This window comes from Crinia signifera, chromosome 4 (assembly GCF_055691185.1).
Source record: "Crinia signifera chromosome 4, ASM5569118v1, whole genome shotgun sequence".
In the NCBI taxonomy this organism is placed as follows: Eukaryota; Metazoa; Chordata; class Amphibia; order Anura; family Myobatrachidae; genus Crinia; species Crinia signifera.
Genome location: NC_139220.1, coordinates 293,197,832 through 293,222,558, shown reverse-complemented (window position 1 = coordinate 293,222,558; position 24,727 = coordinate 293,197,832). Strand labels below are relative to the sequence as shown.

The 24,727-nt window shown below is 38.3% G+C and overlaps 44 non-coding genes across 44 annotated transcripts; all 44 read left to right on the top strand.

Annotated features, from left to right (window-relative positions):
- Positions 1-894: 894 nt before the first annotated feature.
- TRNAH-GUG (transfer RNA histidin (anticodon GUG)) lies at positions 895-966 on the top strand. The gene has a single exon. It is a non-coding gene; the product is annotated as a tRNA-His (tRNA).
- A 504-nt stretch (positions 967-1,470) lies between these two features.
- TRNAH-GUG (transfer RNA histidin (anticodon GUG)) lies at positions 1,471-1,542 on the top strand. Its single transcript has one exon. It is a non-coding gene; the product is annotated as a tRNA-His (tRNA).
- A 1,070-nt stretch (positions 1,543-2,612) lies between these two features.
- Positions 2,613-2,684, top strand: TRNAH-GUG (transfer RNA histidin (anticodon GUG)). Its single transcript has one exon. It is a non-coding gene; the product is annotated as a tRNA-His (tRNA).
- Positions 2,685-3,187: 503 nt separating this feature from the next.
- Positions 3,188-3,259, top strand: TRNAH-GUG (transfer RNA histidin (anticodon GUG)). Its single transcript has one exon. It is a non-coding gene; the product is annotated as a tRNA-His (tRNA).
- Positions 3,260-4,264: 1,005 nt separating this feature from the next.
- On the top strand, positions 4,265-4,337 carry TRNAC-ACA (transfer RNA cysteine (anticodon ACA)). Its single transcript has one exon. It is a non-coding gene; the product is annotated as a tRNA-Cys (tRNA).
- An 8-nt stretch (positions 4,338-4,345) lies between these two features.
- On the top strand, positions 4,346-4,417 carry TRNAH-GUG (transfer RNA histidin (anticodon GUG)). Its single transcript has one exon. It is a non-coding gene; the product is annotated as a tRNA-His (tRNA).
- Positions 4,418-4,926: 509 nt separating this feature from the next.
- TRNAH-GUG (transfer RNA histidin (anticodon GUG)) lies at positions 4,927-4,998 on the top strand. Its single transcript has one exon. It is a non-coding gene; the product is annotated as a tRNA-His (tRNA).
- A 429-nt stretch (positions 4,999-5,427) lies between these two features.
- Positions 5,428-5,500, top strand: TRNAR-ACG (transfer RNA arginine (anticodon ACG)). Its single transcript has one exon. It is a non-coding gene; the product is annotated as a tRNA-Arg (tRNA).
- Positions 5,501-6,009: 509 nt separating this feature from the next.
- Positions 6,010-6,082, top strand: TRNAC-ACA (transfer RNA cysteine (anticodon ACA)). Its single transcript has one exon. It is a non-coding gene; the product is annotated as a tRNA-Cys (tRNA).
- Positions 6,083-6,664: 582 nt separating this feature from the next.
- On the top strand, positions 6,665-6,736 carry TRNAH-GUG (transfer RNA histidin (anticodon GUG)). Its single transcript has one exon. It is a non-coding gene; the product is annotated as a tRNA-His (tRNA).
- A 1,662-nt stretch (positions 6,737-8,398) lies between these two features.
- TRNAH-GUG (transfer RNA histidin (anticodon GUG)) lies at positions 8,399-8,470 on the top strand. Its single transcript has one exon. It is a non-coding gene; the product is annotated as a tRNA-His (tRNA).
- A 1,005-nt stretch (positions 8,471-9,475) lies between these two features.
- Positions 9,476-9,548, top strand: TRNAR-ACG (transfer RNA arginine (anticodon ACG)). The gene has a single exon. It is a non-coding gene; the product is annotated as a tRNA-Arg (tRNA).
- An 8-nt stretch (positions 9,549-9,556) lies between these two features.
- On the top strand, positions 9,557-9,628 carry TRNAH-GUG (transfer RNA histidin (anticodon GUG)). The gene has a single exon. It is a non-coding gene; the product is annotated as a tRNA-His (tRNA).
- Positions 9,629-10,137: 509 nt separating this feature from the next.
- TRNAH-GUG (transfer RNA histidin (anticodon GUG)) lies at positions 10,138-10,209 on the top strand. The gene has a single exon. It is a non-coding gene; the product is annotated as a tRNA-His (tRNA).
- Positions 10,210-10,638: 429 nt separating this feature from the next.
- On the top strand, positions 10,639-10,711 carry TRNAR-ACG (transfer RNA arginine (anticodon ACG)). The gene has a single exon. It is a non-coding gene; the product is annotated as a tRNA-Arg (tRNA).
- Positions 10,712-11,220: 509 nt separating this feature from the next.
- On the top strand, positions 11,221-11,293 carry TRNAR-ACG (transfer RNA arginine (anticodon ACG)). Its single transcript has one exon. It is a non-coding gene; the product is annotated as a tRNA-Arg (tRNA).
- Positions 11,294-11,301: 8 nt separating this feature from the next.
- On the top strand, positions 11,302-11,373 carry TRNAH-GUG (transfer RNA histidin (anticodon GUG)). The gene has a single exon. It is a non-coding gene; the product is annotated as a tRNA-His (tRNA).
- Positions 11,374-11,877: 504 nt separating this feature from the next.
- On the top strand, positions 11,878-11,949 carry TRNAH-GUG (transfer RNA histidin (anticodon GUG)). Its single transcript has one exon. It is a non-coding gene; the product is annotated as a tRNA-His (tRNA).
- A 429-nt stretch (positions 11,950-12,378) lies between these two features.
- On the top strand, positions 12,379-12,451 carry TRNAR-ACG (transfer RNA arginine (anticodon ACG)). Its single transcript has one exon. It is a non-coding gene; the product is annotated as a tRNA-Arg (tRNA).
- Positions 12,452-12,954: 503 nt separating this feature from the next.
- TRNAR-ACG (transfer RNA arginine (anticodon ACG)) lies at positions 12,955-13,027 on the top strand. Its single transcript has one exon. It is a non-coding gene; the product is annotated as a tRNA-Arg (tRNA).
- Positions 13,028-13,035: 8 nt separating this feature from the next.
- TRNAH-GUG (transfer RNA histidin (anticodon GUG)) lies at positions 13,036-13,107 on the top strand. The gene has a single exon. It is a non-coding gene; the product is annotated as a tRNA-His (tRNA).
- A 429-nt stretch (positions 13,108-13,536) lies between these two features.
- Positions 13,537-13,609, top strand: TRNAR-ACG (transfer RNA arginine (anticodon ACG)). The gene has a single exon. It is a non-coding gene; the product is annotated as a tRNA-Arg (tRNA).
- An 8-nt stretch (positions 13,610-13,617) lies between these two features.
- TRNAH-GUG (transfer RNA histidin (anticodon GUG)) lies at positions 13,618-13,689 on the top strand. The gene has a single exon. It is a non-coding gene; the product is annotated as a tRNA-His (tRNA).
- Positions 13,690-14,693: 1,004 nt separating this feature from the next.
- On the top strand, positions 14,694-14,766 carry TRNAR-ACG (transfer RNA arginine (anticodon ACG)). The gene has a single exon. It is a non-coding gene; the product is annotated as a tRNA-Arg (tRNA).
- Positions 14,767-14,774: 8 nt separating this feature from the next.
- On the top strand, positions 14,775-14,846 carry TRNAH-GUG (transfer RNA histidin (anticodon GUG)). Its single transcript has one exon. It is a non-coding gene; the product is annotated as a tRNA-His (tRNA).
- Positions 14,847-15,356: 510 nt separating this feature from the next.
- TRNAH-GUG (transfer RNA histidin (anticodon GUG)) lies at positions 15,357-15,428 on the top strand. The gene has a single exon. It is a non-coding gene; the product is annotated as a tRNA-His (tRNA).
- A 428-nt stretch (positions 15,429-15,856) lies between these two features.
- On the top strand, positions 15,857-15,929 carry TRNAR-ACG (transfer RNA arginine (anticodon ACG)). The gene has a single exon. It is a non-coding gene; the product is annotated as a tRNA-Arg (tRNA).
- An 8-nt stretch (positions 15,930-15,937) lies between these two features.
- Positions 15,938-16,009, top strand: TRNAH-GUG (transfer RNA histidin (anticodon GUG)). Its single transcript has one exon. It is a non-coding gene; the product is annotated as a tRNA-His (tRNA).
- Positions 16,010-16,437: 428 nt separating this feature from the next.
- Positions 16,438-16,510, top strand: TRNAR-ACG (transfer RNA arginine (anticodon ACG)). Its single transcript has one exon. It is a non-coding gene; the product is annotated as a tRNA-Arg (tRNA).
- Positions 16,511-17,013: 503 nt separating this feature from the next.
- Positions 17,014-17,086, top strand: TRNAR-ACG (transfer RNA arginine (anticodon ACG)). Its single transcript has one exon. It is a non-coding gene; the product is annotated as a tRNA-Arg (tRNA).
- An 8-nt stretch (positions 17,087-17,094) lies between these two features.
- Positions 17,095-17,166, top strand: TRNAH-GUG (transfer RNA histidin (anticodon GUG)). Its single transcript has one exon. It is a non-coding gene; the product is annotated as a tRNA-His (tRNA).
- Positions 17,167-17,595: 429 nt separating this feature from the next.
- Positions 17,596-17,668, top strand: TRNAR-ACG (transfer RNA arginine (anticodon ACG)). The gene has a single exon. It is a non-coding gene; the product is annotated as a tRNA-Arg (tRNA).
- A 498-nt stretch (positions 17,669-18,166) lies between these two features.
- Positions 18,167-18,239, top strand: TRNAR-ACG (transfer RNA arginine (anticodon ACG)). The gene has a single exon. It is a non-coding gene; the product is annotated as a tRNA-Arg (tRNA).
- A 503-nt stretch (positions 18,240-18,742) lies between these two features.
- TRNAC-ACA (transfer RNA cysteine (anticodon ACA)) lies at positions 18,743-18,815 on the top strand. The gene has a single exon. It is a non-coding gene; the product is annotated as a tRNA-Cys (tRNA).
- A 584-nt stretch (positions 18,816-19,399) lies between these two features.
- Positions 19,400-19,471, top strand: TRNAH-GUG (transfer RNA histidin (anticodon GUG)). Its single transcript has one exon. It is a non-coding gene; the product is annotated as a tRNA-His (tRNA).
- Positions 19,472-19,900: 429 nt separating this feature from the next.
- Positions 19,901-19,973, top strand: TRNAR-ACG (transfer RNA arginine (anticodon ACG)). Its single transcript has one exon. It is a non-coding gene; the product is annotated as a tRNA-Arg (tRNA).
- A 503-nt stretch (positions 19,974-20,476) lies between these two features.
- TRNAR-ACG (transfer RNA arginine (anticodon ACG)) lies at positions 20,477-20,549 on the top strand. The gene has a single exon. It is a non-coding gene; the product is annotated as a tRNA-Arg (tRNA).
- Positions 20,550-21,058: 509 nt separating this feature from the next.
- On the top strand, positions 21,059-21,131 carry TRNAR-ACG (transfer RNA arginine (anticodon ACG)). The gene has a single exon. It is a non-coding gene; the product is annotated as a tRNA-Arg (tRNA).
- Positions 21,132-21,634: 503 nt separating this feature from the next.
- Positions 21,635-21,707, top strand: TRNAC-ACA (transfer RNA cysteine (anticodon ACA)). Its single transcript has one exon. It is a non-coding gene; the product is annotated as a tRNA-Cys (tRNA).
- Positions 21,708-22,291: 584 nt separating this feature from the next.
- TRNAH-GUG (transfer RNA histidin (anticodon GUG)) lies at positions 22,292-22,363 on the top strand. The gene has a single exon. It is a non-coding gene; the product is annotated as a tRNA-His (tRNA).
- A 1,004-nt stretch (positions 22,364-23,367) lies between these two features.
- TRNAR-ACG (transfer RNA arginine (anticodon ACG)) lies at positions 23,368-23,440 on the top strand. Its single transcript has one exon. It is a non-coding gene; the product is annotated as a tRNA-Arg (tRNA).
- Positions 23,441-23,448: 8 nt separating this feature from the next.
- TRNAH-GUG (transfer RNA histidin (anticodon GUG)) lies at positions 23,449-23,520 on the top strand. The gene has a single exon. It is a non-coding gene; the product is annotated as a tRNA-His (tRNA).
- A 509-nt stretch (positions 23,521-24,029) lies between these two features.
- On the top strand, positions 24,030-24,101 carry TRNAH-GUG (transfer RNA histidin (anticodon GUG)). The gene has a single exon. It is a non-coding gene; the product is annotated as a tRNA-His (tRNA).
- A 429-nt stretch (positions 24,102-24,530) lies between these two features.
- TRNAR-ACG (transfer RNA arginine (anticodon ACG)) lies at positions 24,531-24,603 on the top strand. The gene has a single exon. It is a non-coding gene; the product is annotated as a tRNA-Arg (tRNA).
- Positions 24,604-24,727: the final 124 nt, after the last annotated feature.

Below are 24,727 nucleotides of genomic sequence, written 5' to 3'. Positions count from 1 at the left end.
CTGAATTCTGGAAATTAAAATCTTGAGGCTTTGTCTTAGCAAGTTCATCACACACTGAAAAGATGTTTTTGCAGTAATAAAAAAATTGTCTTGCAATGTTAACAGGAAACTAGCCCTGGAGCAAGTGCATAGGTAACTCTTTCAAATTCATTCTGTACAGTATATACTTAAAAGAACTCTAAAATCCAAAACTAGGTTCAAAAACAGATAGGACACTAAACTTACCGTATGTCACCTGGGCCAGTGGCGCAACGGATAACGCGTCTTACTACGGATCAGAAGATTGTAGGTTTGATTCCTACCTGGCTCGTCTTCGTTGCCGTGATCGTATAGTGGTTAGTACTCTGCGTTGTGGCCACAGCAACCCCGGTTCGAATCCGGGTCACGGCATTTAGTGTTTTTTTTCTTGCTCATAAGTCGCTTTCTTACTTAAAGGTTTGGACAATTGTAGAAATTAAGCAGATTCCATGAATGCCCTTGCACAATTTGTCTTTAATGCTTTTTGTGAAGCTATCTTTACATGCTTTGATTTATTTGTCTCTGAAACATTCTTTTGAAAGAATTCAAATTTGACATCGATTCCTGAATTCTGGAAATTAAAATCTTGAGGCTTAGCAAGTTCATCACACACTGAAAAGATGTTTTTGCAGTAATAAGAAAATTGTCTTGCAATGTTAACAGGAAACTAGCCCTGGAGCAAGTGCATAGGTAACTCTTTCAAATTCATTCTGTACAGTATATACTTAATAGAACTCTTAAATCCAAAACTAGGTTCAAAAACAGATAGGACACTAAACTTACCGTATGTCACCTGGGGCAATGGCGCAACGGATAACACGTCTGACTACAGATCAGAAGATTGTAGGTTCGATTCCTACCTGGCTCGTCTTCGTTGCCGTGATCGTATAGTGGTTAGTACTCTGCGTTGTGCCCGCAGCAACCCCGGTTCGAATCCGGGTCACGGCATTTAGTGTTTTTTTTCTTGCTCATAAGTCGCTTTCTTACTTAAAGGTTTGGACAATTGTAGAAATTAAGCAGATTCTTTGAATGCCCTTGCACAATTTGTCTTTAATGCTTTTTGTGAAGCTATCTTTACATGCTTTGATTTATTTGTCTCTGAAACATTCTTTTGAAAGAATTCAAATTTGACATCGATTCCTGAATTCTGGAAATTAAAATCTTGAAGCTTAGCAAGTTCATCACACACTGAAAAGATGTTTTTGCAGTAATAAGAAAATTGTCTTGCAATGTTAACAGGAAACTAGCCCTGGAGCAAGTGCATAGGTAACTCTTTCAAATTCATTCTGTACAGTATCTACTAAAAAGAACTCTAAAATCCAAAACTAGATTCAAAAACAGATAGGACACTAAACTTACCATATGTCACCTGGGCCAGTGGCGCAACAGATAACGCGTCTGACTACGGATCAGAAGATTGTAGATTCGATTCCTACCTGGCTCGTCTTCGTTGCCGTGATCGTATAGTGGTTAGTACTCTGCGTTGTGGCCGCAGCAACCCTGGTTCGAATCCGGGTTACGGCATTTTGTGTTTTTTTTCCTGCTGAAAGGTCGCTTTCTTACTTCAAGGTTTGGACAATTTTAGAGATTAGGCAGATTCTTTGAATGCACTTGCACAATTTGTCTTTAATGCTTTTTGTGAAGCTATCTTTACATGCTTTGATTTATTTGTCTGTGAAACATTCTTTTGAAAGAATTCAAATTTGACATCAATTACTGAATTCTGGAAATTAAAATCTTGAGGCTTTGTCTTAGCAAGTTCATCACACACTGAAAAGATGTTTTTGCAGTAATAAGAAAATTGTCTTGCAATGTTAACAGGAAACTAGCCCTGGAGCAAGTGCATAGGTAACTCTTTCAAATTCATTCTGTACAGTATATACTTAAAAGAACTCTAAAATCCAAAACTAGGTTCAAAAACAGATAGGACACTAAACTTACTGTATGTCACCTGGGCCAGTGGCGCAACGGATAACGCGTCTGACTACGGATCAGAAGATTGTAGCATCGATTCCTACCTGGCTCGTCTTCGTTGCCGTGATCGTATAGTGGTTAGTACTCTGCGTTGTGGCCACAGCAACCCCGGTTCGAATCCGGGTCACGGCATTTAGTGTTTTTTTTCTTGCTCATAAGTCGCTTTCTTACTTAAAGGTTTGGACAATTGTAGAAATTAAGCAGATTCTTTGAATGCCCTTGCACAATTTGTCTTTAATGCTTTTTGTGAAGCTATCTTTACATGCTTTGATTTATTTGTCTCTGAAACATTCTTTTGAAAGAATTCAAATTTGACATCGATTCCTGAATTCTGGAAATTAAAATCTTGAGGCTTAGCAAGTTCATCACACACTGAAAAGATGTTTTTGCAGTAATAAGAAAATTGTCTTGCAATGTTAACAGGAAACTAGCCCTGGAGCAAGTGCATAGGTAACTCTTTCAAATTCATTCTGTACAGTATATACTTAAAAGAACTCTAAAATCCAAAACTAGGTTCAAAAACAGATAGGACACTAAACTTACTGTATGTCACCTGTGGCAGTGGCGCAACGGATAACGCGTCTGACTACGGATCAGAAGATTGTAGGCTCGTCTTCGTTGCCGTGGTCGTATAGTGGTTAGTACTCTGCGTTGTGGCCGCAGCAACCCCGGTTCGAATCCGGGTCACGGCATTTAGTGTTTTTTTCTTGCTCATAAGTCGCTTTCTTACTTAAAGGTTTGGACAATTGTAGAAATTAAGCAGATTCTTTGAATGCCCTTGCACAATTTGTCTTTAATGCTTTTTGTGAAGCTATCTTTACATGCTTTGATTTATTTGTCTGTGAAACATTCTTTTGAAAGAATTCAAATTTGACATCGATTCCTGAATTCTGGAAATTAAAATCTTGAAGCTTAGCAAGTTCATCACACACTGAAAAGATGTTTTTGCAGTAATAAGAAAATTGTCTTGCAATGTTAACAGGAAACTAGCCCTGGAGCAAGTGCATAGGTAACTCTTTCAAATTCATTCTGTACAGTATCTACTAAAAAGAACTCTAAAATCCAAAACTAGATTCAAAAACAGATAGGACACTAAACTTACCATATGTCACCTGGGCCAGTGGCGCAACAGATAACGCGTCTGACTACGGATCAGAAGATTGTAGATTCGATTCCTACCTGGCTCGTCTTCGTTGCCGTGATCGTATAGTGGTTAGTACTCTGCGTTGTGGCCGCAGCAACCCTGGTTCGAATCCGGGTTACGGCATTTTGTGTTTTTTTTCCTGCTGAAAGGTCGCTTTCTTACTTCAAGGTTTGGACAATTTTAGACATTAGGCAGATTCTTTGAATGCACTTGCACAATTTGTCTTTAATGCTTTTTGTGAAGCTATCTTTACATGCTTTGATTTATTTGTCTGTGAAACATTCTTTTGAAAGAATTCAAATTTGACATCAATTACTGAATTCTGGAAAATAAAATCTTGAGGCTTTGTCTTAGCAAGTTCATCACACACTGAAAAGATGTTTTTGCAGTAATAAGAAAATTGTCTTGCAATGTTAACAGGAAACTAGCCCTGGAGCAAGTGCATAGGTAACTCTTTCAAATTCATTCCGTACAGTATATACTTAAAAGAACTCTAAAATCCAAAACTAGGTTCAAAAACAGATAGGACACTAAACTTACCGTATGTCACCTGGGCCAGTGGCGCAACGGATAACGCGTCTGACTACGGATCAGAAGATTGTAGCATCGATTCCTACCTGGCTCGTCTTCGTTGCCGTGATCGTATAGTGGTTAGTACTCTGCGTTGTGGCCACAGCAACCCCGGTTCGAATCCGGGTCACGGCATTTAGTGTTTTTTTTCTTGCTCATAAGTCGCTTTCTTACTTAAAGGTTTGGACAATTGTAGAAATTAAGCAGATTCTTTGAATGCCCTTGCACAATTTGTCTTTAATGCTTTTTGTGAAGCTATCTTTACATGCTTTGATTTATTTGTCTCTGAAACATTCTTTTGAAAGAATTCAAATTTGACATCGATTCCTGAATTCTGGAAATTAAAATCTTGAGGCTTAGCAAGTTCATCACACACTGAAAAGATGTTTTTGCAGTAATAAGAAAATTGTCTTGCAATGTTAACAGGAAACTAGCCCTGGAGCAAGTGCATAGGTAACTCTTTCAAATTCATTCTGTACAGTATATACTTAAAAGAACTCTAAAATCCAAAACTAGGTTCAAAAACAGATAGGACACTAAACTTACCGTATGTCACCTGGGGCAGTGGCGCAACGGATAACGCGTCTGACTACAGATCAGAAGATTGTAGGTTCGATTCCTACCTGGCTCGTCTTCGTTGCCGTGGTCGTATAGTGGTTAGTACTCTGCGTTGTGGCCGCAGCAACCCCGGTTCGAATCCGGGTCACGGCATTTAGTGTTTTTTTCTTGCTCATAAGTCGCTTTCTTACTTAAAGGTTTGGACAATTGTAGAAATTAAGCAGATTCTTTGAATGCCCTTGCACAATTTGTCTTTAATGCTTTTTGTGAAGCTATCTTTACATGCTTTGATTTATTTGTCTGTGAAACATTCTTTTGAAAGAATTCAAATTTGACATCGATTACTGAATTCTGGAAATTAAAATCTTGAGGCTTTGTCTTAGCAAGTTCATCACACACTGAAAAGATGTTTTTGCAGTAATAAGAAAATTGTCTTGCAATGTTAACAGGAAACTAGCCCTGGAGCAAGTGCATAGGTAACTCTTTCAAATTCATTCTGTACAGTATATACTTAAAAGAACTCTAAAATCCAAAACTAGGTTCAAAAACAGATAGGACACTAAACTTATCGTATGTCACCTGGGCCAGTGGCGCAACGGATAACGCGTCTTACTACGGATCAGAAGATTTTAGGTTCGATTCCTACCTGGCTCGTCTTCGTTGCCGTGATCGTATAGTGGTTAGTACTCTGCGTTGTGGCCGCAGCAACCCCGGTTCGAATCCGGGTCACGGCATTTAGTGTTTTTTTTCTTGCTCATAAGTCGCTTTCTTACTTAAAGGTTTGGACAATTGTAGAAATTAAGCAGATTCTTTGAATGCCCTTGCACAATTTGTCTTTAATGCTTTTTGTGAAGCTATCTTTACATGCTTTGATTTATTTGTCTTTGAAACATTCTTTTGAAAGAATTCAAATTTGACATCAATTACTGAATTCTGGAAATTAAAATCTTGAGGCATTGTCTTAGCAAGTTCATCACACACTGAAAAGATGTTTTTGCAGTAATAAGAAAATTGTCTTGCAATGTTAACAGGAAACTAGCCCTGGAGCAAGTGCATAGGTAACTCTTTCAAATTCATTCTGTACAGTATATACTAAAAAGAACTCTAAAATCCAAAACTAGATTCAAAAACAGATAGGACACTAAACTTACCATATGTCACCTGGGCCAGTGGCGCAACGGATAACGCGTCTGACTACGGATCAGAAGATTGTAGATTCGATTCCTACCTGGCTCGTCTTCGTTGCCGTGATCGTATAGTGGTTAGTACTCTGCGTTGTGGCCGCATCAACCCTGGTTCGAATCCGGGTTACGGCATATTGTGTTTTTTTTCCTGCTGAAAGGTCGCTTTCTTACTTCAAGGTTTGGACAATTTTAGAGATTAAGCAGATTCTTTGAATGCACTTGCACAATTTGTCTTTAATGCTTTTTGTGAAGCTATCTTTACATGCTTTGATTTATTTGTCTGTGAAACATTCTTTTGAAAGAATTCAAATTTGACATTGATTACTGAATTCTGGAAATTAAAATCTTGAGGCTTTGTCTTAGCAAGTTCATCACACACTGAAAAGATGTTTTTGCAGTAATAAGAAAATTGTCTTGCAATGTTAACAGGAAACTAGCCCTGGAGCAAGTGCATAGGTAACTCTTTCAAATTCATTCTGTACAGTATATACTTAAAAGAACTCTTAAATCCAAAACTAGGTTCAAAAACAGATAGGACACTAAACTTACTGTATGTCACCTGGGGCAGTGGCGCAACGGATAACGCGTCTGACCACAGATCAGAAGATTGTAGGTTCGATTCCTACCTGGCTCGTCTTCGTTGCCGTGATCGTATAGTGGTTAGTACTCTGCGTTGTGGCCGCAGCAACCCAGGTTCGAATCCGGGTCACGGCATTTAGTGTTTTTTTTCTTGCTCATAAGTCGCTTTCTTACTTAAAGGTTTGGACAATTGTAGAAATTAAGCAGATTCTTTGAATGCCCTTGCACAATTTGTCTTTAATGCTTTTTGTGAAGCTATCTTTACATGCTTTGATTTATTTGTCTCTCAAACATTCTTTTGAAAGAATTCAAATTTGACATCGATTCCTGAATTCTGGAAATTAAAATCTTGAAGCTTAGCAAGTTCATCACACACTGAAAAGATGTTTTTGCAGTAATAAGAAAATTGTCTTGCAATGTTAACAGGAAACTAGCCCTGGAGCAAGTGCATAGGTAACTCTTTCAAATTCATTCTGTACAGTATCTACTAAAAAGAACTAAAATCCAAAACTAGATTCAAAAACAGATAGGACACTAAACTTACCATATGTCACCTGGGCCAGTGGCGCAACAGATAACGCGTCTGACTACGGATCAGAAGATTGTAGATTCGATTCCTACCTGGCTCGTCTTCGTTGCCGTGATCGTATAGTGGTTAGTACTCTGCGTTGTGGCCGCAGCAACCTTGGTTCGAATCCGGGTTACGGCATTTTGTGTTTTTTTTCCTGCTGAAAGGTCGCTTTCTTACTTCAAGGTTTGGACAATTTTAGAGATTAAGCAGATTCTTTGAATGCACTTGCACAATTTGTCTTTAATGCTTTTTGTGAAGCTATCTTTACATGCTTTGATTTATTTGTCTGTGAAACATTCTTTTGAAAGAATTCAAATTTGACATCAATTACTGAATTCTGGAAATTAAAATCTTGAGGCTTTGTCTTAGCAAGTTCATCACACACTGAAAAGATGTTTTTGCAGTAATAAAAAAATTGTCTTGCAATGTTAACAGGAAACTAGCCCTGGAGCAAGTGCATAGGTAACTCTTTCAAATTCATTCTGTACAGTATATACTTAAAAGAACTCTAAAATCCAAAACTAGGTTCAAAAACAGATAGGACACTAAACTTACCGTATGTCACCTGGGCCAGTGGCGCAACGGATAACGCGTCTTACTACGGATCAGAAGATTGTAGGTTTGATTCCTACCTGGCTCGTCTTCGTTGCCGTGATCGTATAGTGGTTAGTACTCTGCGTTGTGGCCACAGCAACCCCGGTTCGAATCCGGGTCACGGCATTTAGTGTTTTTTTTCTTGCTCATAAGTCGATTTCTTACTTAAAGGTTTGGACAATTGTAGAAATTAAGCAGATTCCATGAATGCCCTTGCACAATTTGTCTTTAATGCTTTTTGTGAAGCTATCTTTACATGCTTTGATTTATTTGTCTCTGAAACATTCTTTTGAAAGAATTCAAATTTGACATCGATTCCTGAATTCTGGAAATTAAAATCTTGAGGCTTAGCAAGTTCATCACACACTGAAAAGATGTTTTTGCAGTAATAAGAAAATTGTCTTGCAATGTTAACAGGAAACTAGCCCTGGAGCAAGTGCATAGGTAACTCTTTCAAATTCATTCTGTACAGTATATACTTAAAAGAACTCTTAAATCCAAAACTAGGTTCAAAAACAGATAGGACACTAAACTTACCGTATGTCACCTGGGGCAGTGGCGCAACGGATAACACGTCTGACTACAGATCAGAAGATTGTAGGTTCGATTCCTACCTGGCTCGTCTTCGTTGCCGTGATCGTATAGTGGTTAGTACTCTGCGTTGTGCCCGCAGCAACCCCGGTTTGAATCTGGGTCCCGGCATTTAGTGTTTTTTTTCTTGCTCATAAGTCGCTTTCTTACTTAAAGGTTTGGACAATTGTAGAAATTAAGCAGATTCTTTGAATGCCCTTGCACAATTTGTCTTTAATGCTTTTTGTGAAGCTATCTTTACATGCTTTGATTTATTTGTCTCTGAAACATTCTTTTGAAAGAATTCAAATTTGACATCGATTCCTGAATTCTGGAAATTAAAATCTTGAAGCTTAGCAAGTTCATCACACACTGAAAAGATGTTTTTGCAGTAATAAGAAAATTGTCTTGCAATGTTAACAGGAAACTAGCCCTGGAGCAAGTGCATAGGTAACTCTTTCAAATTCATTCTGTACAGTATCTACTAAAAAGAACTCTAAAATCCAAAACTAGATTCAAAAACAGATAGGACACTAAACTTACCATATGTCACCTGGGCCAGTGGCGCAACAGATAACGCGTCTGACTACGGATCAGAAGATTGTAGATTCGATTCCTACCTGGCTCGTCTTTGTTGCCGTGATCGTATAGTGGTTAGTACTCTGCGTTGTGGCCGCAGCAACCCTGGTTCAAATCCGGGTTACGGCATTTTGTGTTTTTTTTCCTGCTGAAAGGTCGCTTTCTTACTTCAAGGTTTGGACAATTTTAGAGATTAGGCAGATTCTTTGAATGCACTTGCACAATTTGTCTTTAATGCTTTTTGTGAAGCTATCTTTACATGCTTTGATTTATTTGTCTGTGAAACATTCTTTTGAAAGAATTCAAATTTGACATCAATTACTGAATTCTGGAAATTAAAATCTTGAGGCTTTGTCTTAGCAAGTTCATCACACACTGAAAAGATGTTTTTGCAGTAATAAGAAAATTGTCTTGCAATGTTAACAGGAAACTAGCCCTGGAGCAAGTGCATAGGTAACTCTTTCAAATTCATTCTGTACAGTATATACTTAAAAGAACTCTAAAATCCAAAACTAGGTTCAAAAACAGATAGGACACTAAACTTACTGTATGTCACCTGGGCCAGTGGCGCAACGGATAACGCGTCTGACTACGGATCAGAAGATTGTAGCATCGATTCCTACCTGGCTCGTCTTCGTTGCCGTGATCGTATAGTGGTTAGTACTCTGCGTTGTGGCCACAGCAACCCCGGTTCGAATCCTGGTCACGGCATTTAGTGTTTTTTTTCTTGCTCATAAGTCGCTTTCTTACTTAAAGGTTTGGACAATTGTAGAAATTAAGCAGATTCTTTGAATGCCCTTGCACAATTTGTCTTTAATGCTTTTTGTGAAGCTATCTTTACATGCTTTGATTTATTTGTCTCTGAAACATTCTTTTGAAAGAATTCAAATTTGACATCGATTCCTGAATTCTGGAAATTAAAATCTTGAGGCTTAGCAAGTTCATCACACACTGAAAAGATGTTTTTGCAGTAATAAGAAAATTGTCTTGCAATGTTAACAGGAAACTAGCCCTGGAGCAAGTGCATAGGTAACTCTTTCAAATTCATTCTGTACAGTATATACTTAAAAGAACTCTAAAATCCAAAACTAGGTTCAAAAACAGATAGGACACTAAACTTACCGTATGTCACCTGGGGCAGTGGCGCAACGGATAACGCGTCTGACTACGGATCAGAAGATTGTAGGTTCGATTCCTACCTGGCTCGTCTTCGTTGCCGTGATCGTATAGTGGTTAGTACTCTGCGTTGTGGCCGCAGCAACCCCGGTTCGAATCCGGGTCACGGCATTTAGTGTTTTTTTCTTGCTCATAAGTCGCTTTCTTACTTAAAGGTTTGGACAATTGTAGAAATTAAGCAGATTCTTTGAATGCCCTTGCACAATTTGTCTTTAATGCTTTTTGTGAAGCTATCTTTACATGCTTTGATTTATTTGTCTGTGAAACATTCTTTTGAAAGAATTCAAATTTGACATCGATTACTGAATTCTGGAAATTAAAATCTTGAGGCTTTGTCTTAGCAAGTTCATCACACACTGAAAAGATGTTTTTGCAGTAATAAGAAAATTGTCTTGCAATGTTAACAGGAAACTAGCCCTGGAGCAAGTGCATAGGTAACTCTTTCAAATTCATTCTGTACAGTATATACTTAAAAGAACTCTAAAATCCAAAACTAGGTTCAAAAACAGATAGGACACTAAACTTACCGTATGTCACCTGGGCCAGTGGCGCAACGGATAACGCGTCTTACTACGGATCAGAAGATTTTAGGTTCGATTCCTACCTGGCTCGTCTTCGTTGCCGTGATCGTATAGTGGTTAGTACTCTGCGTTGTGGCCGCAGCAACCCCGGTTCGAATCCGGGTCACGGCATTTAGTGTTTTTTTTCTTGCTCATAAGTCGCTTTCTTACTTAAAGGTTTGGACAATTGTAGAAATTAAGCAGATTCTTTGAAAGCCCTTGCACAATTTGTCTTTAATGCTTTTTGTGAAGCTATCTTTACATGCTTTGATTTATTTGTCTTTGAAACATTCTTTTGAAAGAATTCAAATTTGACATCAATTACTGAATTCTGGAAATTAAAATCTTGAGGCATTGTCTTAGCAAGTTCATCACACACTGAAAAGATGTTTTTGCAGTAATAAGAAAATTGTCTTGCAATGTTAACAGGAAACTAGCCCTGGAGCAAGTGCATAGGTAACTCTTTCAAATTCATTCTGTACAGTATATACTAAAAAGAACTCTAAAATCCAAAACTAGATTCAAAAACAGATAGGACACTAAACTTACCATATGTCACCTGGGCCAGTGGCGCAACGGATAACGCGTCTGACTACGGATCAGAAGATTGTAGATTCGATTCCTACCTGGCTCGTCTTCGTTGCCGTGATTGTATAGTGGTTAGTACTCTGCGTTGTGGCCGCATCAACCCTGGTTCGAATCCGGGTTACGGCATATTGTGTTTTTTTTCCTGCTGAAAGGTCGCTTTCTTACTTCAAGGTTTGGACAATTTTAGAGATTAAGCAGATTCTTTGAATGCACTTGCACAATTTGTCTTTAATGCTTTTTGTGAAGCTATCTTTACATGCTTTGATTTATTTGTCTGTGAAACATTCTTTTGAAAGAATTCAAATTTGACATTGATTACTGAATTCTGGAAATTAAAATCTTGAGGCTTTGTCTTAGCAAGTTCATCACACACTGAAAAGATGTTTTTGCAGTAATAAGAAAATTGTCTTGCAATGTTAACAGGAAACTAGCCCTGGAGCAAGTGCATAGGTAACTCTTTCAAATTCATTCTGTACAGTATATACTTAAAAGAACTCTAAAATCCAAAACTAGGTTCAAAAACAGATAGGACACTAAACTTACCGTATGTCACCTGGGCCAGTGGCGCAACGGATAACGCGTCTGACTACGGATCAGAAGATTGTAGGTTCGATTCCTACCTGGCTCGTCTTCGTTGCCGTGATCGTATAGTGGTTAGTACTCTGCGTTGTGGCCGCAGCAACCCCGGTTCGAATCCGGGTCACGGCATTTAGTGTTTTTTTTCTTGCTCATAAGTCGCTTTCTTACTTAAAGGTTTGGACAATTGTAGAGATTAAGCAGATTCTTTGAATGCACTTGCACAATTTGTCTTTAATGCTTTTTGTGAAGCTATCTTTACATGCTTTGATTTATTTGTCTGTGAAACATTCTTTTGAAAGAATTCAAATTTGACATCGATTCCTGAATTCTGGAAATTAAAATCTTGAAGCTTAGCAAGTTTATCACACACTGAAAAGATGTTTTTGCAGTAATAAGAAAATTGTCTTGCAATGTTAACAGGAAACTAGCCCTGGAGCAAGTGCATAGGTAACTCTTTCAAATTCATTCTGTACAGTATCTACTAAAAAGAACTCTAAAATCCAAAACTAGATTCAAAAACAGATAGGACACTAAACTTACCATATGTCACCTGGGCCAGTGGCGCAACAGATAACGCGTCTGACTACGGATCAGAAAATTGTAGATTCGATTCCTACCTGGCTCGTCTTCGTTGCCGTGATCGTATAGTGGTTAGTACTCTGCGTTGTGGCCGCAGCAACCCTGGTTCGAATCCGGGTTACGGCATTTTGTGTTTTTTTTCCTGCTGAAAGGTCGCTTTCTTACTTCAAGGTTTGGACAATTTTAGAGATTAAGCAGATTCTTTGAATGCACTTGCACAATTTGTCTTTAATGCTTTTTGTGAAGCTATCTTTACATGCTTTGATTTATTTGTCTGTGAAACATTCTTTTGAAAGAATTCAAATTTGACATCAATTACTGAATTCTGGAAATTAAAATCTTGAGGCTTTGTCTTAGCAAGTTCATCACACACTGAAAAGATGTTTTTGCAGTAATAAGAAAATTGTCTTGCAATGTTAACAGGAAACTAGCCCTGGAGCAAGTGCATAGGTAACTCTTTCAAATTCATTCTGTACAGTATATACTTAAAAGAACTCTAAAATCCAAAACTAGGTTCAAAAACAGATAGGACACTAAACTTACCGTATGTCACCTGGGCCAGTGGCGCAACGGATAACGCGTCTGACTACGGATCAGAAGATTGTAGGTTCGTTTCCTACCTGGCTCGTCTTCGTTGCCGTGATCGTATAGTGGTTAGTACTCTGCGTTGTGGCCGCAGCAACCCCGGTTCGTATCCGGGTCACGGCATTTAGTGTTTTTTTTCTTGCTCATAAGTCGCTTTCTTACTTAAAGGTTTGGACAATTGTAGAAATTAAGCAGATTCTTTGAATGCCCTTGCACAATTTGTCTTTAATGCTTTTTGTGAAGCTATCTTTACATGCTTTGCTTTATTTGTCTCTGAAACATTCTTTTGAAAGAATTCAAATTTGACATCGATTCCTGAATTCTGGAAATTAAAATCTTGAGGCTTAGCAAGTTCATCACACACTGAAAAGATGTTTTTGCAGTAATAAGAAAATTGTCTTGCAATGTTAACAGGAAACTAGCCCTGGAGCAAGTGCATAGGTAACTCTTTCAAATTCATTCTGTACAGTATATACTAAAAAGAACTCTAAAATCCAAAACTAGATTCAAAAACAGATAGGACACTAAACTTACTGCATGTCACCTGGGCCAGTGGCGCAACGGATAACGCGTCTGACTACGGATCAGAAGATTGTAGGTTCGATTCCTACCTGGCTCGTCTTCGTTGCCGTGATCGTATAGTGGTTAGTACTCTGCGTTGTGGCCGCAGCAACCCTGGTTCGAATCCGGGTTACGGCATTTTGTGTTTTTTTTCCTGCTGAAAGGTCGCTTTCTTACTTCAAGGTTTGGACAATTTTAGAGATTAAGCAGATTCTTTGAATGCACTTGCACAATTTGTCTTTAATGCTTTTTGTGAAGCTATCTTTACATGCTTTGATTTATTTGTCTGTGAAACATTCTTTTGAAAGAATTCAAATTTGACATCAATTACTGAATTCTGGAAATTAAAATCTTGAGGCTTTGTCTTAGCAAGTTCATCACACACTGAAAAGATGTTTTTGCAGTAATAAGAAAATTGTCTTGCAATGTTAACAGGAAACTAGCCCTGGAGCAAGTGCATAGGTAACTCTTTCAAATTCATTCTGTACAGTATATACTTAAAAGAACTCTAAAATCCAAAACTAGGTTCAAAAACAGATAGGACACTAAACTTACCGTATGTCACCTGGGCCAGTGGCGCAACGGATAACGCGTCTGACTACGGATCAGAAGATTGTAGGTTCGATTCCTACCTGGCTCGTCTTCGTTGCCGTGATCGTATAGTGGTTAGTACTCTGCGTTGTGGCCGCAGCAACCCCGGTTCGAATCCGGGTCACGGCATTTAGTGTTTGTTTCTTGCTCATAAGTCGCTTTCTTACTTAAAGGTTTGGACAATTGTAGAAATTAAGCAGATTCTTTGAATGCCCTTGCACAATTTGTCTTTAATGCTTTTTGTGAAGCTATCTTTACATGCTTTGATTTATTTGTCTCTGAAACATTCTTTTGAAAGAATTCAAATTTGACATCAATTACTGAATTCTGGAAATTAAAATCTTGAGGCTTTGTCTTAGCAAGTTCATCACACACTGAAAAGATGTTTTTGCAGTAATAAGAAAATTGTCTTGCAATGTTAACAGGAAACTAGCCCTGGAGCAAGTGCATAGGTAACTCTTTCAAATTCATTCTGTACAGTATATACTTAAAAGAACTCTAAAATCCAAAACTAGATTCAAAAACAGATAGGACACTAAACTTACTGTATGTCACCTGGGCCAGTGGCGCAACGGATAACGCGTCTGACTACGGATCAGAAGATTGTAGCATCGATTCCTACCTGGCTCGTCTTCGTTGCCGTGATCGTATAGTGGTTAGTACTCTGCGTTGTGGCCACAGCAACCCCGGTTCGAATCCGGGTCACGGCATTTAGTGTTTTTTTTCTTGCTCATAAGTCGCTTTCTTACTTAAAGGTTTGGACAATTGTAGAAATTAAGCAGATTCTTTGAATGCCCTTGCACAATTTGTCTTTAATGCTTTTTGTGAAGCTATCTTTACATGCTTTGATTTATTTGTCTCTGAAACATTCTTTTGAAAGAATTCAAATTTGACATCGATTCCTGAATTCTGGAAATTAAAATCTTGAGGCTTAGCAAGTTCATCACACACTGAAAAGATGTTTTTGCAGTAATAAGAAAATTGTCTTGCAATGTTAACAGGAAACTAGCACTGGAGCAAGTGCATAGGTAACTCTTTCAAATTCATTCTGTACAGTATATACTTAAAAGAACTCTAAAATCCAAAACTAGGTTCAAAAACAGATAGGACACTAAACTTACCGTATGTCATCTGGGGCAGTGGCGCAACGGATAACGCGTCTGACTACGGATCAGAAGATTGTAGGTTCGATTCCTACCTGGCTCGTCTTCGTTGCCGTGATCGTATAGTGGTTAGTACTCTGCGTTGTGGCCGCAGCAACCCCGGTTCGAATCCGGGTCACGGCATTTAGTGTTTTTTTTCTTGCTCATAAGTCGCTTTCTTACTTAAAGGTTTGGACAATTGTAGAAATTAAGCAGATTCTTTGAATGCCCTTGCACAATTTGTCTTTAATGCTTTTTGTGAAGCTATCTTTACATGCTTTGATTTATTTGTCTGTGAAACATTCTTTTGAAAGTATTCAAATTTGACATCGATTACTGAATTCTGGAAATTAAAATCTTGAGGCTTTGTCTTAGCAAGTTCATCACACACTGAAAAGATGTTTTTGCAGTAATAAGAAAATTGTCTTGCAATGTTAACAGGAAACTAGCCCTGGAGCAAGTGCATAGGTAACTCTTTCAAATTCATTCTGTACAGTATATACTTAAAAGAACTCTAAAATCCAAAACTAGGTTCAAAAACAGATAGGACACTAAACTTACCGTATGTCACCTGGGCCAGTGGCGCAACGGATAACGCGTCTTACTACGGATCAGAAGATTTTAGGTTCGATTCCTACCTGGCTCGTCTTCATTGCCGTGATCGTATAGTGGTTAGTACTCTGCGTTGTGGCCGCAGCAACCCCGGTTCGAATCCGGGTCACGGCATTTAGTGTTTTTTTTCTTGCTCATAAGTCGCTTTCTTACTTAAAGGTTTGGACAATTGTAGAAATTAAGCAGATTCTTTGAATGCCCTTGCACAATTTGTCTTTAATGCTTTTTGTGAAGCTATCTTTACATGCTTTGATTTATTTGTCTTTGAAACATTGTTTTGAAAGAATTCAAATTTGACATCAATTACTGAATTCTGGAAATTAAAATCTTGAGGCTTTGTCTTAGCAAGTTCATCACACACTGAAAAGATGTTTTTGCAGTAATACGAAAATTGTCTTGCAATGTTAACAGGAAACTAGCCCTGGAGCAAGTGCATAGGTAACTCTTTCAAATTCATTCTGTACAGTATATATTAAAAGAACTCTAAAATCCAAAACTAGATTCAAAAACAGATAGGACACTAAACTTACCCTATGTCACCTGGGCCAGTGGCGCAGCGGATAACGCGTCTGACTACGGATCAGAAGATTGTAGGTTCGATTCCTACCTGGCTCGTCTTCGTTGCTGTGATCGTATAGTGGTTAGTACTCTGCGTTGTGGCCGCAGCAACCCCGGTTCGAATCCGGGTCACGGCATTTAGTGTTTGTTTCTTGCTCATAAGTCGCTTTCTTACTTAAAGGTTTGGACAATTGTAGAAATTAAGCAGATTCTTTGAATGCCCTTGCACAATTTGTCTTTAATGCTTTTTGTGAAGCTATCTTTACATGCTTTGATTTATTTGTCTCTGAAACATTCTTTTGAAAGAATTCAAATTTGACATCAATTACTGAATTCTGGAAATTAAAATCTTGAGGCTTTGTCTTAGCAAGTTCATCACACACTGAAAAGATGTTTTTGCAGTAATAAGAAAATTGTCTTGCAATGTTAACGGGAAACTAGCCCTGGAGCAAGTGCATAGGTAACTCTTTCAAATTCATTCTGTACAGTATATACTTAAAAGAACTCTAAAATCCAAAACTAGATTCAAAAACAGATAGGACACTAAACTTACCGTATGTCACCTGGGCCAGTGGCGCAACGGATAACGCCTCTGACTACGGATCAGAAGATTGTAGGTTCGATTCCTACCTGGCTCGTCTTCGTTGCCGTGATCGTATAGTGGTTAGTACTCTGCGTTGTGGCCGCAGCAACCCCGGTTCGAATCCGGGTCACTACATTTAGTGTTTTTTTTCTTGCTCATAAGTCGCTTTCTTACTTAAAGGTTTGGACAATTGTAGAAATTAAGCAGATTGTTTGAATGCCCTTGCACAATTTGTCTTTAATGCTTTTTGTGAAGCTATCTTTACATGCTTTGATTTATTTGTCTCTGAAACATTCTTTTGAAAGAATTCAAATTTGACATCGATTCCTGAATTCTGGAAATTAAAATCTTGAGGCTTAGCAAGTTCATCACACACTGAAAAGATGTTTTTGCAGTAATAAGAAAATTGTCTTGCAATGTTAACAGGAAACTAGCCCTGGAGCAAGTGCATAGGTAACTCTTTCAAATTCATTCTGTACAGTATATACTAAAAAGAACTCTAAAATCCAAAACTAGATTCAAAAACAGATAGGACACTAAACTTACTGTATGTCACCTGGGCCAGTGGCGCAACGGATAACGCGTCTGACTACGGATCAGAAGATTGTAGGTTCGATTCCTACCTGGCTCGTCTTCGTTGCCGTGATCGTATAGTGGTTAGTACTCTGCGTTGTGGCCGCAGCAACCCCGGTTCGAATCCGGGTCACGGCATTTAGTGTTTTTTTTCTTGCTCATAAGTCGCTTTCTTACTTAAAGGTTTGGACAATTGTAGAAATTAAGCAGATTCTTTGAATGCCCTTGCACAATTTGTCTTTAATGCTTTTTGTGAAGCTATCTTTACATGCTTTGATTTATTTGTCTCTGAAACATTCTTTTGAAAGAATTCAAATTTGACATCGATTCCTGAATTCTGGAAATTAAAATCTTGAGGCTTTGTCTTAGCAAGTTCATCACACACTGAAAAGATGTTTTTGCAGTAATAAGAAAATTGTCTTGCAATGTTAACAGGAAACTAGCCCTGGAGCAAGTGCATAGGTAACTCTTTCAAATTCATTCTGTACAGTATATACTTAAAAGAACTCTAAAATCCAAAACTAGGTTCAAAAACAGATAGGACCCTAAACTTACCGTATGTCACCTGGGCCAGTGGCGCAACGGATAACGCGTCTGACTACGGATCAGAAGATTTTAGGTTCGATTCCTACCTGGCTCGTCTTCGTTGCCGTGATCGTATAGTGGTTAGTACTCTGCATTGTGGCCGCAGCAACCCCGAGTCACGGCATTTAGTGTTTTTTTTCTTGCTCATAAGTCGCTTTCTTACTTAAAGGTTTGGACAATTGTAGAAATTAAGCAGATTCTTTGAATGCCCTTGCACAATTTGTCTTTAATGCTTTTTGTGAAGCAATCTTTACATGCTTTGATTTATTTGTCTGTGAAACATTCTTTTGAAAGAATTCAAATTTGACATCGATTCCTGAATTCTGGAAATTAAAATCTTGAGGCTTTGTCTTAGCAAGTTCATCACACACTGAAAAGATGTTTTTGCAGTAATAAGAAAATTGTCTTGCAATGTTAACAGGAAACTAGCCCTGGAGCAAGTGCATAGGTAACTCTTTCAAATTCATTCTGTACAGTATATACTTAAAAGAACTCTAAAATCCAAAACTAGGTTCAAAAACAGATAGGACACTAAACTTACCGTATGTCACCTGGGCCAGTGGCGCAACGGATAACGCGTCTGACTACGGATCAGAAGATTGTAGGTTTGATTCCTACCTGGCTCGTCTTCGTTGCCGTGATCGTATAGTGGTTAGTACTCTGCGTTGTGGCCACAGCAACCCCGGTTCGAATCCGGGTCACGGCATTTAGTGTTTTTTTTCTTGCTCATAAGTCGCTTTCTTACTTAAAGGTTTGGACAATTGTAGAAATTAAGCAGATTCTTTGAATGCCCTTGCACAATTTGTCTTTAATGCTTTTTGTGAAGCTATCTTTACATGCTTTGATTTATTTGTCTCTGAAACATTCTTTTGAAAGAATTCAAATTTGACATCGATTCCTGAATTCTGGAAATTAAAATCTTGAGGCTTAGCAAGTTCATCACACACTGAAAAGATGTTTTTGCAGTAATAAGAAAATTGTCTTGCAATGTTAACAGGAAACTAGCCCTGGAGCAAGTGCATAGGTAACTCTTTCAAATTCATTCTGTACAGTATATACATAAAAGAACTCTTAAATCCAAAACTAGGTTCAAAAACAGATAGGACACTAAACTTACCGTATGTCACCTGGGGCAGTGGCGCAACGGATAACGCGTCTGACTACAGATCAGAAGATTGTAGGTTCGATTCCTACCTGGCTCATCTTCGTTGCCGTGATCGTATAGTGGTTAGTACTCTGCGTTGTGGCCGCAGCAACCCCGGTTCGAATCCGGGTCACTGCATTTAGTGTTTTTTTTCTTGCTCATAAGTCGCTTTCTTACTTAAAGGTTTGGACAATTGTAGAAATTAAGCAGATTCTTTGAATGCCCTTGCACAATTTGTCTTTAATGCTTTTTGTGAAGCTATCTTTACATGCTTTGATTTATTTGTCTCTGAAACATTCTTTTGAAAGAATTCAAATTTGACATCGATTCCTGAATTCTGGAAATTAAAATCTTGAAGCTTAGCAAGTTCATCACACACTGAAAAGATGTTTTTGCAGTAATAAGAAAATTGTCTTGCAATGTTAACAGGAAACTAGCCCTGGAGCAAGTGCATAGGTAACTCTTTCAAATTCATTCTGTACAGTATCTACTAAAAAGAACTCTAAAATCCAAAACTAGATTCAAAAACAGATAGGACACTAAACTTACCATATGTCACCTGGGCCAGTGGCGCAACAGATAACGCGTCTGACTACGGATCAGAAGATTGTAGATTCGATTCCTACCTGGCTCGTCTTCGTTGCCGTGATCGTATAGTGGTTAGTACTCTGCGTTGTGGCCGCAGCAACCCTGGTTCGAATCCGGGTTACGACATTTTGTGTTTTTTTTCCTGCTGAAAGGTCGCTTTCTTACTTCAAGGTTTGGACAATTTTAGAGATTAAGCAGATTCTTTGAATGCACTTGCACAATTTGTCTTTAATGCTTTTTGTGAAGCTATCTTTACATGCTTTGATTTATTTGTCTGTGAAACATTCTTTTGAAAGAATTCAAATTTGACATCAATTACTGAATTCTGGAAATTAAAATCTTGAGGCTTTGTCTTAGCAAGTTCATCACACACTGAAAAGATGTTTTTGCAGTAATAAGAAAATTGTCTTGCAATGTTAACAGGAAACTAGCCCTGGAGGAAGTGCATAGGTAACTCTTTCAAATTCATTCTGTACAGTATATACTTAAAAGAACTCTAAAATCCAAAACTAGGTTCAAAAACAGATAGGACACAAAACTTACTGTATGTCACCTGGGCCAGTGGCGCAACGGATAACGCGTCTGACTACGGATCAGAAGATTGTAGGTTCGATTCCTACCTGGCTCGTCTTCGTTGCCGTGATCGTATAGTGGTTAGTACTCTGCGTTGTGGCCGCAGCAACCCCGGTTCGAATCCGGGTCACTGCATTTAGTGTTTTTTTTCTTGCTCATAAGTCGCTTTCTTACTTAAAGGTTTGGACAATTGTAGAAATTAAGCAGATTCTTTGAATACCCTTGCACAATTTGTCTTTAATGCTTTTTGTGAAGCTATCTTTACATGCTTTGATTTATTTGTCTCTGAAACATTCTTTTGAAAGAATTCAAATTTGACATCGATTCCTGAATTCTGGAAATTAAAATCTTGAGGCTTAGCAAGTTCATCACACACTGAAAAGATGTTTTTGCAGTAATAAGAAAATTGTCTTGCAATGTTAACAGGAAACTAGCCCTGGAGCAAGTGCATAGGTAACTCTTTCAAATTCATTCTGTACAGTATATACTAAAAAGAACTCTAAAATCCAAAACTAGATTCAAAAACAGATAGGACACTAAACTTACTGTATGTCACCTGGGCCAGTGGCGCAACGGATAACGCGTCTGACTACGGATCAGAAGATTGTAGGTTCGATTCCTACCTGGCTCGTCTTCGTTGCCGTGATCGTATAGTGGTTAGTACTCTGCGTTGTGGCCGCAGCAACCCCGGTTCGAATCTGGGTCACGGCATTTAGTGTTTTTTTTCTTGCTCATAAGTCGCTTTCTTACTTAAAGGTTTGGACAATTGTAGAAATTAAGCAGATTCTTTGAATGCCCTTGCACAATTTGTCTTTAATGCTTTTTGTGAAGCTATCTTTACATGCTTTGATTTATTTGTCTCTGAAACATTCTTTTGAAAGAATTCAAATTTGACATCGATTCCTGAATTCTGGAAATTAAAATCTTGAGGCTTTGTCTTAGCAAGTTCATCACACACTGAAAAGATGTTTTTGCAGTAATAAGAAAATTGTCTTGCAATGTTAACAGGAAACTAGCCCTGGAGCAAGTGCATAGGTAACTCTTTCAAATTCATTCTGTACAGTATATACTTAAAAGAACTCTAAAATCCAAAACTAGGTTCAAAAACAGATAGGACACTAAACTTACCGTATGTCACTTGGGCCAGTGGCGCAACGGATAACGCGTCTGACTACGGATCAGAAGATTGTAGGTTTGATTCCTACCTGGCTCGTCTTCGTTGCCGTGATCGTATAGTGGTTAGTACTCTGCGTTGTGGCCACAGCAACCCCGGTTCGAATCCGGGTCACGGCATTTAGTGTTTTTTTTCTTGCTCATAAGTCGATTTCTTACTTAAAGGTTTGGACAATTGTAGAAATTAAGCAGATTCTTTGAATGCCCTTGCACAATTTGTCTTTAATGCTTTTTGTGAAGCTATCTTTACATGCTTTGATTTATTTGTCTCTGAAACATTCTTTTGAAAGAATTCAAATTTGACATCGATTCCTGAATTCTGGAAATTAAAATCTTGAGGCTTAGCAAGTTCATCACACACTGAAAAGATGTTTTTGCAGTAATAAGAAAATTGTCTTGCAATGTTAACAGGAAACTAGCCCTGGAGCAAGTGCATAGGTAACTCTTTCAAATTCATTCTGTACAGTATATACATAAAAGAACTCTTAAATCCAAAACTAGGTTCAAAAACAGATAGGACACTAAACTTACCGTATGTCACCTGGGGCAGTGGCGCAACGGATAACGCGTCTGACTACAGATCAGAAGATTGTAGGTTCGATTCCTACCTGGCTCATCTTCGTTGCCGTGATCGTATAGTGGTTAGTACTCTGCGTTGTGGCCGCAGCAACCCCGGTTCGAATCCGGGTCACTGCATTTAGTGTTTTTTTTCTTGCTCATAAGTCGCTTTCTTACTTAAAGGTTTGGACAATTGTAGAAATTAAGCAGATTCTTTGAATGCCCTTGCACAATTTGTCTTTAATGCTTTTTGTGAAGCTATCTTTACATGCTTTGATTTATTTGTCTCTGAAACATTCTTTTGAAAGAATTCAAATTTGACATCGATTCCTGAATTCTGGAAATTAAAATCTTGAAGCTTAGCAAGTTCATCACACACTGAAAAGATGTTTTTGCAGTAATAAGAAAATTGTCTTGCAATGTTAACAGGAAACTAGCCCTGGAGCAAGTGCATAGGTAACTCTTTCAAATTCATTCTGTACAGTATCTACTAAAAAGAACTCTAAAATCCAAAACTAGATTCAAAAACAGATAGGACACTAAACTTACCATATGTCACCTGGGCCAGTGGCGCAACAGATAACGCGTCTGACTACGGATCAGAAGATTGTAGATTCGATTCCTACCTGGCTCGTCTTCGTTGCCGTGATCGTATAGTGGTTAGTACTCTGCGTTGTGGCCGCAGCAACCCCGGTTCGATTCCGGGTCACGGCATTTAGTGTTTTTTTCTTGCTCATAAGTCGCTTTCTTACTTAAAGGTTTGGACAATTGTAGAAATTAAGCAGATTCTTTGAATGCCCTTGCACAATTTGTCTTTAATGCTTTTTGTGAAGCTATCTTTACATGCTTTGATTTATTTGTCTGTGAAACATTCTTTTGAAAGAATTCAAATTTGACATCAATTACTGAATTCTGGAAATTAAAATCTTGAGGCTTTGTCTTAGCAAGTTCATCACACACTGAAAAGATGTTTTTGCAGTAATAAGAAAATTGTCTTGCAATGTTAACAGGAAACTAGCCCTGGAGCAAGTGCATAGGTAACTCTTTCAAATTCATTCTGTACAGTATATACTTAAAAGAACTCTAAAATCCAAAACTAGGTTCAAAAACAGATAGGACACTAAACTTACTGTATGTCACCTGGGCCAGTGGCGCAACGGATAACGCGTCTGACTACGGATCAGAAGATTGTAGCATCGATTCCTACCTGGCTCGTCTTCGTTTCCTTGATCGTATAGTGGTTAGTACTCTGCGTTGTGGCCACAGCAACCCCGGTTCGAATCCGGGTCACGGCATTTAGTGTTTTTTTTCTTGCTCATAAGTCGCTTTCTTACTTAAAGGTTTGGACAATTGTAGAAATTAAGCAGATTCTTTGAATGCCCTTGCACAATTTGTCTTTAATGCTTTTTGTGAAGCTATCTTTACATGCTTTGATTTATTTGTCTCTGAAACATTCTTTTGAAAGAATTCAAATTTGACATCGATTCCTGAATTCTGGAAATTAAAATCTTGAGGCTTAGCAAGTTCATCACACACTGAAAAGATGTTTTTGCAGTAATAAGAAAATTGTCTTGCAATGTTAACAGGAAACTAGCCCTGGAGCAAGTGTATAGGTAACTCTTTCAAATTCATTCTGTACAGTATATACTTAAAAGAACTCTAAAATCCAAAACTAGGTTCAAAAACAGATAGGACACTAAACTGACCGTATGTCACCTGGGGCAGTGGCGCAACGGATAACGCGTCTGACTACGGATCAGAAGATTGTAGGTTCGATTCCTACCTGGCTCGTCTTCGTTGCCGTGATCGTATAGTGGTTAGTACTCTGCGTTGTGGCCGCAGCAACCCCGGTTCGATTCCGGGTCACGGCATTTAGTGTTTTTTTCTTGCTCATAAGTCGCTTTCTTACTTAAAGGTTTGGACAATTGTAGAAATTAAGCAGATTCTTTGAATGCCCTTGCACAATTTGTCTTTAATGCTTTTTGTGAAGCTATCTTTACATGCTTTGATTTATTTGTCTGTGAAACATTCTTTTGAAAGAATTCAAATTTGACATCGATTACTGAATTCTGGAAATTAAAATCTTGAGGCTTTGTCTTAGCAAGTTCATCACACACTGAAAAGATGTTTTTGCAGTAATAAGAAAATTGTCTTGCAATGTTAACAGGAAACTAGCCCTGGAGCAAGTGCATAGGTAACTCTTTCAAATTCATTCTATACAGTATATACTTAAAAGAACTCTAAAATCCAAAACTAGGTTCAAAAACAGATAGGACACTAAACTTACCGTATGTCACCTGGGCCAGTGGCGCAACGGATAACGCGTCTTACTACGGATCAGAAGATTTTAGGTTCGATTCCTACCTGGCTCGTCTTCGTTGCCGTGATCGTATAGTGGTTAGTACTCTGCGTTGTGGCCGCAGCAACCCCGGTTCGAATCCGGGTCACGGCATTTAGTCTTTTTTTTCTTGCTCATAAGTCGCTTTCTTACTTAAAGGTTTGGACAATTGTAGAAATTAAGCAGATTCTTTGAATGCCCTTGCACAATTTGTCTTTAATGCTTTTTGTGAAGCTATCTTTACATGCTTTGATTTATTTGTCTTTGAAACATTCTTTTGAAAGAATTCAAATTTGACATCAATTACTGAATTCTGGAAATTAAAATCTTGAGGCATTGTCTTAGCAAGTTCATCACACACTGAAAAGATGTTTTTGCAGTAATAAGAAAATTGTCTTGCAATGTTAACAGGAAAATAGCCCTGGAGCAAGTGCATAGGTAACTCTTTCAAATTCATTCTGTACAGTATATACTAAAAAGAACTCTAAAATCCAAAACTAGATTCAAAAACAGATAGGACACTAAACTTGCCATATGTCACCTGGGCCAGTGGCGCAACGGATAACGCGTCTGACTACGGATCAGAAGATTGTAGATTCGATTCCTACCTGGCTCGTCTTCGTTGCCGTGATCGTATAGTGGTTAGTACTCTGCGTTGTGGCCGCATCAACCCTGGTTCGAATCCGGGTTACGGCATATTGTGTTTTTTTTCCTGCTGAAAGGTCGCTTTCTTACTTCAA